Here is a 17,000-nt window from a genome sequence, read left to right as displayed (position 1 = left end):
TCACATTAAATGCAATCATGCCACAATTCATCATAATATTAGCATTAGTAATGATTTGTTTTATTGAAATCATAGATTGGTGAAACCAATGGCAAGAGTTGTTTATTAACAATTTTTGATTGAAATCATGTATCACTAAAACCCATGGTAAAAGCATTCAAGTTACTAGATGAAGCTTATTCTGTGAGCCCATATATTTGAGTTGCATATTTTTGCCACACAATCTTTTTCCATCATCATATATTGACCATATCAACTTCATGCAAAATTTGTATAGTTGTGGTGCTCAATAAATAACATTCATTCCTTTGCATTTTCTTCATCTTCTGCTTCATTCACATTGACTATGAAAGTGTACTCTTGATCACACCCAAGGTATGAATTGGACATGAAATACAATGTATATTTCTTCTCTCCAAGATCTAAAGGTGCAATAAACTCAAGCTTGACTTTAGTCTTCCTCTGGAGCGATACCCTCTTAATGGCCAGCAATTGATTACTTTTGAAATCCCCAATTACTAGCCACCATCCTTCTTCCTTTGCTTTGGGATACCTTGGTGCATCAACTGCACCCAACTCCTGTCTATCTTCAAGATCTCTTTCTAGAGTGACCTGCACTATTACATTCTCTCCAACCCTCACATCATCACTATCAACTATGTCATATGCCAGATCAATGTTTGGGAAGCGATTACAAAAATGAGCAATGTCTAATAGCTAAGAATCTAATAAGTAGGAGATAATTTCCATTGCAAGTCCAACTATGATATTGCTATCAGGATTTAACTGTGTGATTTTTGAGTCAAACTCATTGACCCATGTTTCGAGTGTAGTGATTAAACATGAATCCATCTATCATGAGAATAAATGGAACACTTAGCACTCATTGGATCTAGGTGATGCTCACAAGGTGAAAATGGGGTTGCAAGCTTTTGGTTTAACCATGGAGGAAATTTTTTAGTTAAGCGCACTCAAGCTAGAGTAGTACTAGGATGGGTGACCTCCTAGGAAGTCTCAGTGCTTCACCCCTATGAGCATCACCTAGATCCAATGAGCACTAAGTGTTCCATTTATTCTCATGAGAGATGGATTCATGTTGAATCACTACTCATGAAACATGGGTCAATGAGTTTGACTAAAAAATCACACAGTTAAATCTTGATAGCAATATCATAGCTGTGAATCTGTCAGTTGTAACAATTCATGCCTTTCATCATCCTCCATCTCAACTAAATAAAAAATAATTTCAATGCTTTTCCCTAGATTTTCATGGCACTTCTTAGCAAGTTCCTTGGTGAAATGTGGAAGCTATAATAGGAAAGAATCATGGTCCCAAAGACCTTGTGTAACCATTTGGCTCAATTTCATTGCTGCAAGAGCTAGATTCAACCAGCCATTACTAGAAATAACATCCACCATAGCCTAAAGAAGTTGGTTAGTAGAAAGAAGCACTTCTTTCTAATCTAGTGCTAGTTTGCCAACTATGGCATGCCTTGAAAAGTGACCTTGCAACAATGCATTTTCCTTTACATGTGGATCAGTATATTTTGGTTTGTCAATAGCAAACTTTTGATGATTTATCAATTTTTATTATTGTTTCTTCTTCACGTAGTCATATGGGAAGCTATTAATACTTTGAAGCAGAAGCAAGAATTTCATGAAGCCCTTTTAGCTTTGTCTTTGCAGACAAGGATGAGATGAAGAGTTCAATGGTCGTATAGCTAATATAGTAGTAAGATGCTATCATCCCCAAGTTCAAAGGAGAAAGATACATATCATCTTCTATGGCAACACATTTTCTTGATTCCAAATCACTCAATGTACTCTCTATAAGCTCAAAAAGGTGGCCTAACAAATGCCTATGGCTGACACCTTGAAGATTATCATAATTTGGATTTTGTGTGAGTCTTTGGTAGAAGAATGTCCAAGTAAGATAGTCTACAACATCCTACTTACTTTCAATAGTACCCACAACAAATTTAGCATTGATATGATCATGAAGAAAGTGATCTAGATGACTCTCCAAAGGAAATGGCTCATATAAGAATTTTTTATAATATTCTTTATGAGGTGCATGGCATAAAATTACACACTTTCCAACATTATCAAGTAGAGGTCTACTAGCACACCCCATCATTTGGAGAAGATCAGTTATAAGATAGTTTGTGTAAGCATTTTCTCATCTATCATAATACTGTGTACCCATGATAACAACCAAAGACAATCCCAAACTAATTGAACTACTTGCAATGTACACCTAAATTGCCCCTGCACTGAACAACTAGGCTACAAGTTCCTATTCTACCAAAGTGAGACCTTCATGTAAGTACCCAATTCTATTAGATAATGCATGGCTCAATGTAGGTTCTTTCACTTTGGTAATGAAAGGTTTCAAATCTTCTTCATTAAATTGAAGAAACTAGGATCTTTCCCCACCATCTACATTTGAATAAGTTAGTAAATCAGTGGTAGTAAGTTGGGCATGTTTTCTTTCTAGCACAAACACTAGAGCCGGTTTGCCTCCTTTTACATGTTGAATTATTGATGTGTAAGTTGGCTATATCAACATCCTAGATATGAATCTCTAATGGTATAGGATGGACACTAAGGGGGAAATTAAAAAGGCCATGTGCAATAAGTCCAATCCACTCACCAAGATCTTTAGCATTTGCAAGTGAAGTGGAAAGAGAAACAATTAAATATGATTTTCAATTTGACTTGAAATATACCTCATTCTAGAAAAACTTACTCCCAGTATTGGACCACCCTCTCCACCCATTAAATAAATTTCATCAACAATAAATAAGCTGATTTGTTGCACTTGCTTATGTTGTTTCCATCTTTGAGATAGACAATCCCATTTCTCAGGTGTACTTATAACAATCTAACCTTTCTCAAGTAGCTTCAAATTAGTCATAGTCTCACCTATCAGTTCAACTACTTTCCATCTCAAACCTTTCCCAAAAAATTTCTCTCATTCACAATATTTTTCCTTTGCAAGTCCAACTACAGGAGCAATGTAAACAGATCAAAATGTAGTGTCTCCACCTTTTTGATGCAATCATAGCAAATCAAACTCACCACAAATAGTCTTACCACTTCTAGTGGGTGTTGTAACCAAAACATTATCATCTGAGTTATATAGGACTATAAATACCTATTTTTGAATAGGATTGAAGTGCCTAAACTACTAATATAAAGCTTTGTATGAAGAATTTCTTAATGCAGATACAGGAAGTGGTTGCAAATCTAATAATTAAGTTGGAGGTAGATATTTCTCTAGAAAAATAAGATAGGATTAGCAAATCTAAAAATTACTAATATCTACACTCCATATGAATTTGATATTTTCACTAACTATACCTTACTATATTATGCATAGGCAAACTATACTATGATCATAAATAATAAATAGGATTGGTCTTATTTGTGCCCGTCATGCCCACTATTAAACATGTCATGCTCTCTTATCCTATGCTTTCCTCTATACTTTGGAGTTTATTGAACCTAGAATACATGAATTCTTCATGAATTGTAGCAGGCAATCCATATAATCCTTTATCAATATAGAGTTTATCACTCAAAAAGATGGAGATGGGAATGGGCAGGATGGGTAGCCTCTCACTGCTAGTACCTAACTAGATCTCCAACCAATCCTATAGTATGTGGTATGAGCCAACTAAGATATATAAGGTCATCCCTATCTATATAAGAAGGCAACACCAATGAGTGTTTTGTAGTTCCTAGCTGATTGTATCAAGGATTCAAAAAGTCAAATATGTAGAGGCCCCTATATTGAATGGGGGCATCTCCAACCATTTCTCTCCCCTATGATTCTCCTTCACCTCCAACTAGCAGAAATGGATTGACTCTCTATCTGCAATTGTTACAAGATGAGGAATAACTTTGAGTCTCTTTTTTTACTTGTTTTAGGACTTAAAATGAAACCCACTTCTCTAAATTAAATGATCATATAGAGAGTTTGCAAGAAACCTAGCAGTGAAAGGGCATTTACAGGAGCTGCCTTAATTATGAAAACACAAATGGGGGCTCAAAAATAACAAAATTGACATTTTGACAAATTTGACAACATTAAGAATAGTTTCTATTAACAAGGGCACATAAAATATATGCAACCTTAATGTAGATATGACATATAAAAAAATGGCAAGGTCAGAACCTAGAATACGAGTTTAGCATTTATCCCTTTTTTGAGCCTCTGAGATAAAACTTTCTTATCAATCATAATAGTACATATTCTCTTGTAAATGTGTAGAGAGGGTTCCTTTAAATTTATTGTCTATAGTCATGCATCTTGACAATAATCCAGTTGTCCTAAGTATGTTAAAAGTACAATTGAGAAGAATACAAACTAGTGCCATATTTGGACATGTGGGAAACAAAATTATAATGTAAGATGTCCATGAAGACTTTTAGAGGCCATAAGCTTATGTATTCAGCAAAATCAATAGAGGCTTGAGAGGGTAACACCTCACATTGTTTTGAAGTTTTTTTTTGAATTCCCTATATTATGTTCTTGTAGATAAAATTCTTGAGCAATGAGGAAATATCAATGAAGGATCCACAAAAAGCAAAACCACCAAAGAGATGAACAAAGAAACACTCACAAGAACTGAGATATAGACGAGAAATCATCATTAAAACCAATAGAAGAGCATTACTGCAACCAGACACAAAGCAACAGATCAGAAGCCAATATCAGTCAAGATGACTTGTAACTAAACTTCGTTAAAGGTGTCAACAAGGGGCAAGGTGGGAATAGAATTTCCTTCCATTTTTCAAAAGAGTTAACTTACTCAAAAGACTCTCAATCATGCATCAAGTTTTCCCTTAACATTGTAAGAATCACCACAACTGGAAATATCATTTCTTGGTTCTTCTAGTAGATTCCAGCACCTTCCAATTATAATGGGGTAGAGAATGAACTTTGACACAGTTTGTGCCTTGCATGAGTAACCTAAAGCCTTACCCATGAGGCTTCACCTAATATTTTCCATCACCATCTTAGACATCACAATATTATTGGAGTGTACATTCTCATGAATATATTGAAACAAAGAGAAAAGCACAATATTGTGGAACTGGTTCAACCTATAGGCCTCACAGTCAAGTTCTAATTCCAAACACCATGCTTGGATTACAGTTAAACACTTTTGGAAAATCTAAGACATCTTAAAACCATACACAATGGGAATTATTTGAAACTGAAGTAAAAGAAGGTGGGTTCCTGTCTTGTTATCTCTAGGAGGATTTCATTTAACTTGCTTAAGTAGATGAGTGTATCTAGATATAACAAAACCATGTAGTCTAGAGGAACATAATTTTTCAATAGAGATTATATTTTGAACATTGTGGACTTAATAGTGGGAAGAGTTACAATTTTCAATATAAGAACTTACATGATGTCTTCTCATGGAATGCAATGATTATAAGATATGTACGAAATGGATTAGTTGAAGGGATCTATAAACATTCAATAAAATGAAACTAAAATGTGTAGACACAAATTCTAAAAATTATGCTAACATCCTCGTTCTTGTAATAAAATAAGATCTTTGCAATAGTGCACAGGTATACATCAAAGTTTCAAACCAAGTTTCCTTTTATGCCAAAATAAGATCTTTTAGCAAGTTTCTAGTTGTTGCACTATGGATGATAGGCACAAAACATAAAGCTAGGGCCAAGTTAATCAATTTACTTAGTTAAATGATTGAATGGTGGCTATGGTTAATCACTATCCTAATGGATAATAGTTAGAAAACTTGTGAAACACAAAAAACTTTGTACAAACAAAAGAAGATTCAGTGTTATCCAACACATCATTCAATAACAGCTTACAACTGCTTAGTAATCCCAACTACTCTTTGAAATAGATAGGCTTCAACAAGGAGCCACTCTTATTAAGAAATCAAAGGGTTTAATTCAATTTTTTGAAGGGTAGAAGTACCTTTCATTCAATTAGTAGAGAACCTAGGGGATTGGGTATGAAAGGCTCTCTTAGTCTTGGAGATTGGGGCACAATTTTGGATAAGGTAAAAGTTTAGTACAAGATATAGGAAATGACTATTTCATATTTAAAAAATATATTAAAAAAACTCAAAATTTCTATTTTAAAATATAACTAAATGAAAAAATCTTGAACAATGTAAAAGAATATGAATGTTTTCAATGTAATACTAAACAATATATGAGATGCATAGTAATAATCCACTAGATCTATAATTCTTCTGATAGTTATAACATGCATTAGGATTTGTGTTGCATTAACTAAAGTTACATAACAAGTAGTCAAAAGCATGAGCCAAGAAATGCCAAAAAAGAAAAAGAAAAATGTTTGTACCTACTCCATGAATTTATTCAGTAACAAGATCCAATATTTTAGAATCATTCAATGGGTATCCAAGAAGCTTCTCTTGAACATTAGAACCATTTGACTTAATTGCACCCTACAAAAAAAAACCCAATCATTATTGATTGCACAACCTAGTCTTCCTAATAATGATGAAATAGGAAATCAATGATAGTTTGCTATCCATGTGCAATAAAAAATCTGAACCATGACTAGATACAGTTCATGAAATGAAAAGAACAATGGTTCACTCAAAGGTAAGAGTGCAACATGATTGAATGAAGTTCACAATAATAAACATAAAGATCATAGTATCTAATAAAAGACTCTAACAATGAAAGCTTATATAGCAAATGTAGAAGGCACAAAGGTTAAAAGTTACATAGAACAAAATATGTAAGAGACATAGAACTTCCAAAATGGAGAACTTAAGACGCTGAAAAAGTACAAGAGCATTCACTGTGTTATTTATGCCATTCCCTTTCATTTTTATTTATTCTTGATTCAATTATGTTGTTTCAATCCCCTTTGTGTTGTAGGTTGCTAAAGATCCATTTGATAAGGGCATCAATGTGCTTGAGTAGCACATAAAGAACTTGCTTTGCCCTTCAACACTATTTTTCTTCAATAACCTGTACAATCCATACAGGGAGGGTGCAAATTTTGTTCATGAATACCCTTTTAGTCTGCACCATGGAAGCAAAAATAACATCATTTATACTAATAGTCTAGATTCAAGACTTACAGTTGGGAAAGTGTTGCTTGTGTAGGAAACAAGCATACAAGTCTTTTTTCCATAACAATGAATTAGGGCACAAAATAGAAAACTTTTCATTTTAACATAATGAAGCCCATGTTGGTCAAAATTTTGACAAACATGGGCATCGATTTTTTTAAAATGACATTTTTCCTTGCCTTTTCCAACCAATTAGACCCCATTTTAATAGATGGCCAAAAAATTTGGTCTAAAAATGGGGTCAAATGTACTAGTGGATGAACCCATTTTGGCAAAGGGTTCTAAACTTTGGATGAACAGGGGTGACTTGTGAGTAACTGCGTTTGGTGAACAATCTATTGGGTGACAGGTTGGATGAGTTCCAGAGGTTTCATGCATTTGATGATTCTATTGGCTATTCTAACACTTACCTATAGAGGTGATCATTTTGGTTTTGCAATTAGACTGGTTTTGCATAGTGGCATGAGAAGTGAATAAGAACTTCTAACTCTTATTCATTTTCACAATATGAGAGATTTTGTTGACCAGGATTCATTAGGAGTAACAAGCTAGTTTGGACAGGGTGTTTGGAAATATTGATAGGATAAGTTCACTCTCATGAAGTCAGGTAGGGAACGAATGTGTTTTTTAGGACATTTCTAACTTGATATGCGAAATAAAGCAATGAGGACTATTGGATTAATAATAAAATTTGTAGATTTTCTTGTTTCAAAAATGGTTTTGGTCAATTTCAATATCTCTCAGTCTAGAAAATATCAATGGGAAAAAGGGTATCTAAGTCTGTTGTTCATTTGCAAGTGTCATGTGTGTAGGTAGCCTCTGTTTTGGAATTATTTCTCATATGAATCATAGGATTAATCAAATGCACTATTGTATTGATCATATGTGCTATTTCATTGAACATATGCACTATTTATATGTTCAAATGCACTATTTTATCTGTCATATGCATTGTTTTGCAGGGAAAATGTGTTATTTAAAGCTTTAGAGGCACTTTTTTACAGTTATATGCATTATAATAGAGTTCAAATGCATCACCAAATTATCCATATGCATTGTTTGGAGTGGTAGATGTGTTATTTCAGAGTCTTTCACTGATGTTCTAGTTTTGAACTTGGTTTCTCATTATCAGTTTATAGTCACATCTTTCAAAAGGACTGTGATTCGAACTAGAGTTTGTTATTAATTATTTAAAACACATCCAATCACAATAGTAGAGACCAAAATAAATTATAAAACCATTTTGACCTAGAAAATGGAAGAAAAGGGCTTCCTAACAAGGTTGTCTAGAGCTAGTGACTAGCAAGTTTTAGTTTTTAACCATCAATCTTCAGATTTACCTCTCTTGTAAAAGAGAGCTTCCCACCAATGCTAAGGAGGTTTTTCACATTCTCTTATGAGAAAAATAGAGGAAGGATATTTTTTGAACATAGGTGGCTTGCATTCGATTAGAAATGCAAGATTGGGAGGTATTCCCTCTCACCGGCCCTACTAAGGCAACTCAAGTGGTAGCCTTTCTACGGCTGAGTAATCCTACCTAGTAGAAAGTAGGAAAATGGAAATCATAAACAAGTCTAAGAATTTGATCACTATAGGAGAGTGAGAGAATATCCCTACTATACTGACCTCCCAAACACAACAAACAATTTTTGTTCAATTCCAAACCCTTAACTATAATAGACAAAGGGGCTCCTAGTTAAACTATGTGTTTGTTCTTTCCCTATTTGAGTGTTACTAACCTTCACAGAAGGTTTGGCATTCATATCAACACTCATTAGTTGAGAGCATAGGCCTACTTCTGATTAGATCAATGAGGTCAAACATACTACTTAGAGTAGGTTATGGATTTAAAAAAGAAAAAAAAAATGCAGCAACCTAATTCACGAGGGTTCTAATCTACTTAGTTGTTTCAGAGCCAACAAAAGCTAGGCACATTCTTGAGAGTCTTCATTCCTGTCACACATTTCTAGCAGCCTAAGAGTTCTTGTCAACTTAGATGAGTTCTATAAAAAATCAAAAATTAGATCTAAACATTAGACGTGAAAGTTAATATCTCAAATTAGGTGTATAACAAAAAATAGTATATGCATCATAGAAAGTGGTATATGCACTATAAGAATCTTCAAATGACCTATAAAAATGAGAAAATGCACTATAAATTTTTTGTAATGCATTATAAGAATGATATAATGAATTATAAGATGGATCAAATGCACTATAAGAATGATCAAATGTGTTATAAGAATGGGCTAATGCACAGTAGAATGATTCAAATTCATTAAAAGACTAAGTGAAAGTGTTAAAATTGTGTGTAAAAGCACTGCTACATCAAGGGAGTGGCAGATCCAATCTTTGTGAGCTTGGAAATGTCTTTGAAAGTTTTATGATTTCATTATGAAGCTTCTCGCACACTATAAATCCTACAAAAGATCAAATTTGCACCAAAACCAAAGAAAAAAAGCAAGTCTAAAAGAAAAATAATAATGGCTCTAAAAGAAAAATAATAGATTAGCAAGAAAACTTGAAGAACAGAGAGGCTTTAATATGAAGCCCCATGGTGGGCACCATTTTGTACATGGTATATTCACGTATTCATGAAACCTTAATGTAGAGTGCAGATAAAATGACAATGAACTAGACTAAACCCATGAAATCATTGTCAAAATGAAAACTCGAAAAACATCCAATGTTTCCATAACTACAACCACTAAGAATGCTCTCAAACCAGCATCTTAGTGACAGTTCTAGAATGAGAAGTATGCTTAAAATGCAGATCTACCAGTATGTATGCAAGATCGAAGATGAAAATGCAAATTACATGCAAGAAACAACTCTCAGAATACTATCAAAATAAATGTGCAATGAGATAAACATGTGTTAAGATGATACCAAATAACATGAAAAAAAAAGTAAAATGTTATCAAAATGACATAAACTTTCTAGAATAACAATGCTAATATGCTCATTATGACAACACTAAATATGCCTATAATGCAGATGCCTAAAACTTGGGTCCATTTGCTCTTGAATTCTCCTTCTATTTATAGGATTTTAGAAGGGTTTGGGGTAAGAATTTGGGTTTTACCTTTAACTAGTGGATAAGGGTGAAATTGAAAATATCTCATAAGAGACAAGAGGAGGAGTCCAAAAGTCTTGATTTTGAGGATAAATGTGGTTTTTTTTTAATTCTTTATTTTATAAAAGGAGGATTTTCATTTTGTGAGGATAAATGGATTTATTGATTTAATAAAGGTTCTATTTATTTTCAAAAGTTTGTCTTTTTCCCCCTCCCTTTTGAAGTTCATTTTATGATTTTGAATTGTTTTTCTCCTCTTTTGAAGTTGGTTTAGGTCTTATTAATTTGATAGATGATTTAATCGATTAATGACCTGATGTTATCCTTAATTTAAAATTTGTTGTTTTCCTCTGATTTCCTCCTTAATTTGTGTTGATTATTTGAAGTTTCAATGTTTTAAGTTTGCCAATTTTTGGGTGTCTACAAGTTTTATAAAAATTTATAATCAACCTAGCTAATCAGAAAATAGATCAATTTAACTAAGTTATGGCTTAGGCATGTGCTATTCCCATTTATCATATGGGTGCAATGTTGGAGGCAAAAAATTTTATTTCTACAACATATGGAGGAAGAGTAGTGGTGTTTGCAAACATGAAAAATTTAGTAATGTCAAGTCACCTTGAGGAACTTGTGTATGCTCTTGGAAAACATGTCATTGAAAATGTTCATCATAACCTTTTTTGCTTCTACATGTCTTTGCATGGAGCCTTCACACACCTAGTGCTCACAAATGTCTATTAAGAATGTATGTGAACTTGCATGATCTAGTTTGAAGCCATATTTTTTTAACTTGAATGTCATCCTTTCTTTCCACATCAATCACTTGTATAGTAATATCATAAGAAAGAAAATACTTAATTACTTAAGAAAGAACATACATAATATCAAGGAGCTAACACTCCACTACATATCATCCCAAAAGAACAAACTTGCCAAATTAATAAACTAGGTATCCAATCCCATTACTGACTGAAATCAACGTGGCAAAGACTTCAGCCAAGAAAAGATCATCATTTTCTTAGAAAATGTTTCAAACTTACTCAAATCATGTTCTTTTGCAACCCCAAATTTGAAAAGTGACCAAGCTTTCTTCATATTTTTCTTCTTTCCCTCAACTTTAAGAAAGAAAATACTCATAACACCCCCTCCATCCAAGTTTTTATCTATCAAATCCAAAGTATTCATCAGCTCCAAATAGAGATTTTTAGCAATCATCCTCCTAGCCATGCCATATGCAGAAATAGGATGGCCCAAAATTCGTAATATAGGCTAGAGGATGTCAAAGACCACCCTACCATTATGAATGTGACCATTGGACCAATAATTGACTCCCAATAGCATGATGATTGTATCCTTCTCTTGGTCATTGGCCTGCTTGAAGATCCTATCCACTTGAACTTCTGGCACCTCCTACATCACCACAACTTGCACGCATCTACACTAAATTCCCAAGAATTTCATTTGATTTGAGATGAAAAAATAAAGGCCCAAATAAATATAAAAGGAGCTCATTCAATACATTCCTAGCATAGAAGAAGAAGGAAGCATAGTCAATCTAGAAAAAAACATGACAATCTCCTATCAATCAGAGTAGTACTGACATAATACTGCAGAAGATCTGAGAGAAAAATAATTCAAATCTAAGGACACAATCAACAACACCAAAAATTCATGAGAACACCATTGACCATATACAAGGGAATTCTTTATATTTTAACCAATGCCTTTACTGACAAATGCCTGCATATCTTCTAACAGAGTATCTAGCAAACTTTGTGAAATGTGATCTCCACTCATCAAATCCATCTCATCATTTGATTCAATCCCCACATTTTCCAAGAAGTCAGTAGCCCTATTACCCTCTCAAAAAATATGTTAAAGCTGGAAATTGTCAAAAGACTAAAGGTGATTCGAGATAAAGTCTCTACTAATATTTATGAGGATTACTAACCAACGCTTGTCATGGGTAAAAGAAAGGAAAAGGAAGGATCAGAAAGTATATAAAGATAAGTTCCTCTTTTAAAATTTATCATAGTAATTTAAAATCTAGTCTTGTGATATTTAAATTTATATTTTTCAACTATCTAATCCCAAACTAAAATTGTTGTTGCAGGATTCTTGACCAATTCATAAGGAGCTAGTATTGAATTGCTTGAGGACAAGTAATTTTGGGAAGGGTGGATTGTAATGTCCCCATTTCTAATATAAATTTTAATAATAGAGTTACTATAAGGAATAAATAAATATCATTAGAAGTAACTAATTTTAACATTTTCAAATCCTATTAACTGATATAATCCACATGCATTTAATTCATCTAATAAACATGAAAATAAAATCATGCATGAAAATAGATAACACACAAATTTGGTAACCCAAAAACCCTCCAAAATGAGAAGGTAAAACTAGGATGGGGATGACACCCACAAAATATTGCTACAGTAATATGTAATTGTTCAAGGTTACAATGTTTGACCACTTCTAATGGTCTGCCCTGTGAAAGGCCTATCCTGTTAAAGACTTTACACCCTGTTAAAAGTGACCTAGTTAAAGGATTTAACTACCCTACTAAAAGTAGGCCTGGTTAAAGGACTTTTGTATATTCACTTGGAATGCCACCCTGTTAAAGGATTTACAAATGGCTGTTAAGCCAACCTAAGTCCATAGGATTTCCATATCTAATACAATTACTAGAGGGTACTAGAAGATTTTGACCTAATGACTTGCAATCCTCAATTGCTGATTATAGATCCTTGTTATGCTCTGTCTACTCTAATCCTTTCTTGATCTAATATGTCACTCTTCAAAGTTCTGATACTCTATTCTTGATCAACTAGATTCTACAATTCTGCTATGTTCTTCACTAAGTCTTTTCACCCTTCTGCACTTTTCTATAATTCACCCATACACTTCTCTCTTGTGCATCCTCTCTCTTCATAATGGGGTATCATCCTCCTTTTAAAGATTTTGAAGACTTAGGGTTAGGTATGAATATATGATCAATATTAAATCTTCTTTTCCCACTCATTACTTGCACATTTCCTATTGGTTGCATACCTTCTCCATTTTTCTTATTGGCTGCATGTTGATTACATAGGTAATGCAAACGATTTGATCTTATCTTCAATATCCTTCGAGATTCATCCCATGTTGGCTTCAAAAATGGTTTACATCTGAGTTTGTGAAGGCAAAAACTCATATGTTGATTCTATGTTACTTGACACTTACTAGTTGTTGATGCTCAGCACATACAGGAAAATTGGCTTACTTGGCTCCTATAGTAATTCTATTTCACTCGGCATCTATACTTTTCTTGGCACCTATAGTGACTCAACATCTATAGTGACTTGACACTTGAAATTTGCTCGACACATAAAGATTACTTGGCATCATCTTGAGAAATGATTAAGTGTGTTGACACTCAATTATAAAAACCAGTCTAAGATTAACAATATTGTAGATTGTGGAAGCTCAACTACCTAACTATGTCCAAGGTATCTACACACTAGAGGCATACTCCACCTACTAGTTTGTCTACATACCCATAGCCACAAGATCAAGACCTTTGAACTACTCACTCTAACAAATATGTAGTTTTGGTTTCTAATTGTTTTGATGTAGTTGTATTCCTATAACCAGTGGTGACTTTTATTCACCTAATACAACTCTTCACCATCATACACCCACTCGGGCAAATCAGGCAGTTTTCTATAATTACAATACTGTAATACCTTGGTGCAACCTTTGTGTTTAAGTTTATAGTTAATGTAACATTAACCTATATACATCCTAACTCACTCCTTATATATTTATGTTTAAAAGCTTCTAACAATAATCAATGGGTCTAAATAGACCAATCAAGTTAATGTTGAAACACAGAGTTTAGCCCTCTATTTTTAATAGTGAAGTACACTAGATAATGTCATGTTTAGAGATAATTTTCATGGTTTAGAGTGTTATGTAATTGTGGTAGTGACAATAAATTTAGTGAATAATTGAGTGTAAGGAGTTACTACCCTAAATCTATGCTACAAATTCTTGCGAGCCAAGAGACTTTACTCAAACCACTAGTAACAATACCGATGGCCATGCTACCTATTGAGTGAGTTGTATTATTTTTCTATTGTGCCAAGATCTCTCTATTTATGTACATACATACATACACATACACATATATACATATGTGTGTGTGTGTGTGTGTGTGTGTGTGTGTGTGTGTGTGTGTGTGTACATAGATCACAAGGGAATGACAATGAAATGAAGCAATCACAAGGGCACATCAACGAAATCCTAAATCTCCACTAATCTCCACAATCCACAAGATCTCTCTATATATACATACATAAATATATACATATACATACATACATATATACATGCATACATCTACATATGTAATTTTATCACCTTGGAAAATTATATTTGATCTTGCTAGTTGGGAACAACTGATTGTTCATTTTATTGTACCTAATCTGAGGATAGTTCTATAGGAATTTGTAATCAACCTAGATAATCAAAAGCTACACCAATTTAACTAGGTTATGGCTAGTTTCTTTCTAAAAATATCTACTATGATATGTTTTTCTAAAATTTCTTGCAAACTCTACCCATTTTTCTTGGTCTACATTATTCTTGTGCAGGATCTTGAGCTAAGTCACTTAGCACAGGTTGAGTGAGTTTTATTATTTTATTATTTGGATTTTGGAATATGGGCTTTTTTTTATTATTGGCTTTGTTCAAGTTCTGATTTTAATGAGGTAACAAAGTGGTTTTTAGGGTGGAAAGGACTATATAATAAAGAGGAAACTTGAAAACTTGAATGTTGAAATGTCGAAATGAAAGCTATTGAGTATCAAACACCTATGGTAGAGTTACAACACAATGTAAAGTTGATTTTAGATATATATATATATATATATATATATATATATATATATATATATATATATATAAACATGACATAAATCATTCCCTGTTTGTTTTGATTGTGGAGAGTTGTGTGTGAAAGAGATTGGAGAGCTCTGAACGTTGGTGGATATTTCATTACCATGCTCTTGTGATCACTATATTTGATTGTCATACCCTTATAATCTCTGTATTTCTTTTTCATTCCCTTGGTGGAGATCTAGGATTTCATTGCCATACCCTTGTGATCTCTGCATTTCATTTTCGTCCCCTTGTGATCTCTTTTCCCTTGCTCTACAATTTTGTTACTATGTCATTCCCTTGTGATCTTTGTGCCCTTTTAAGCTCACTACAACATTTAGGGTCAAATTGTGACAATAATTTGTGATGGCAGTATAATTTGTGGCGTTTGGGCCCAAATGTAGTAGTGCTTGCTCTGTGATTTTCTTCAAGAAGAGAAGAGGCACCTGTGTAAATGTTCTTTTACTTTCCTTCTAAACATGTATCTTTTTATATTTCCCCCAATAGCTGATCATAGGGGCACGACAATGAGATGCAAAGATATATACATATATTTGCATATACAATTTTATCACCTTGGAAAACTATATTTGAACTTTATTCAATCACCATGAGATAATATAATTTGTATGTATAGATTTTTACATACTTAGTTTGGTATGAATAGTTTTGATTGAATTCATCTATGGAGAGTGAGTCTACTCATGATGACAATGGCTCCATGTATTGGGTCTTTAGAAGAGAGAGACTTAGAGAAGATTAGATGGTGGGGTAGAAGGAAGATGGTTGTGTGAATGGCTGATCAGACAAGTTGCAAAAAATCACAATGTCAGTTGCAAGTAGTTTCATTAATTTCATAAGGGAATCAACTTTGAAAGTTGGATGATCAAAATTGGCATGTCCATCCTTGTGATAGATGTCTCTATCTCATAATAGAAAATTACCTCAAACAACAAGCAACAAACTATTAAATACATGGAAAATTAGAAGAACATTTACCTATAATATTTTTGAAGGATAAAAATAGAATTAAAATATAAGTTGGTGGAAAAAGCCATGAGTTATGTGGCTCCTCATTGTGGCTATTCCACTATCTAGAAGTGGAAACTCTTCATGTTATAGGTGAAAATCTTGAAATTAAAAAAGATAATTATCAGAGATCTATATTTGTGTTTTAGTGATAACAAATATGAAGTCTATTTTTAAGAAAAATAATAGTCTTAAATGTATATTATTAAATAAAATAAACAAGACTACTAGTTGTAGCTATATAATTCTAGTATTACTAAGTATGCTAAACAAAATGTTCAATAAAAAAGTATGAAGTAACATAAATAGATCATTTGCTCATTCCTATTATAACTTAATATTAATGCATCCAATCATTACTTGGATGATATTATTGTTGGATATAATTGATTAATTGTGTGTCTTTGATGTTACACAAATGTCATATCATTATCAGTCAGTATATGTCGAGCTCACTCAAGTAGTGAAGACAATTCTCAGTGTCTACCAAGCATTTCTCTATTTGCCTAGCTTAGAAGGCAGTGTCTATCAAGTTCACTCGGGTGTTAAAGAAAAAGTTGCGGAAAGAGAGTGTTAACCGAGATCACTTAGGTAATGAAGAAAAGTTGGATGGAACCAGTGTTAACCAAGCTCACTCGGTTGCCAAAGGAATTTTGTAAGTTTGCAGTGTTAACTGAGCTTCTATTGGTTAATAAAGAAAATCACTTCAAAGTTAGTTTCTACCGAGCAGGGTCAACTAGCAAAGATTTTTACTTTATTGTATTGAGTTTAATTAATCTATCTATTGATTCCAGTTGACTGAGGTAATGAATATTGATTATTGTAAGTTGTATTTGAGCTGACTTGACAAAGTGAAAGGTATA

At 33.2% G+C, this 17,000-nt stretch overlaps 1 pseudogene; it reads right to left on the bottom strand.

The window, feature by feature from the left end:
• Positions 1–300: 300 nt before the first annotated feature.
• The window catches only part of LOC149576125 (DExH-box ATP-dependent RNA helicase DExH12-like), a 77,140-nt pseudogene continuing 60,440 nt past the window's right edge, over positions 301–17,000 (bottom strand).

Source organism: Cupressus sempervirens, chromosome 1 (assembly GCF_028749045.1).
Source record: "Cupressus sempervirens isolate cs-2001-9-10 chromosome 1, ASM2874904v1, whole genome shotgun sequence".
NCBI lineage: Eukaryota > Viridiplantae > Streptophyta > Pinopsida > Cupressales > Cupressaceae > Cupressus > Cupressus sempervirens.
Note: the sequence above shows the minus strand (reverse complement) of the source record. Positions and strands in the feature narration are given on the sequence as shown.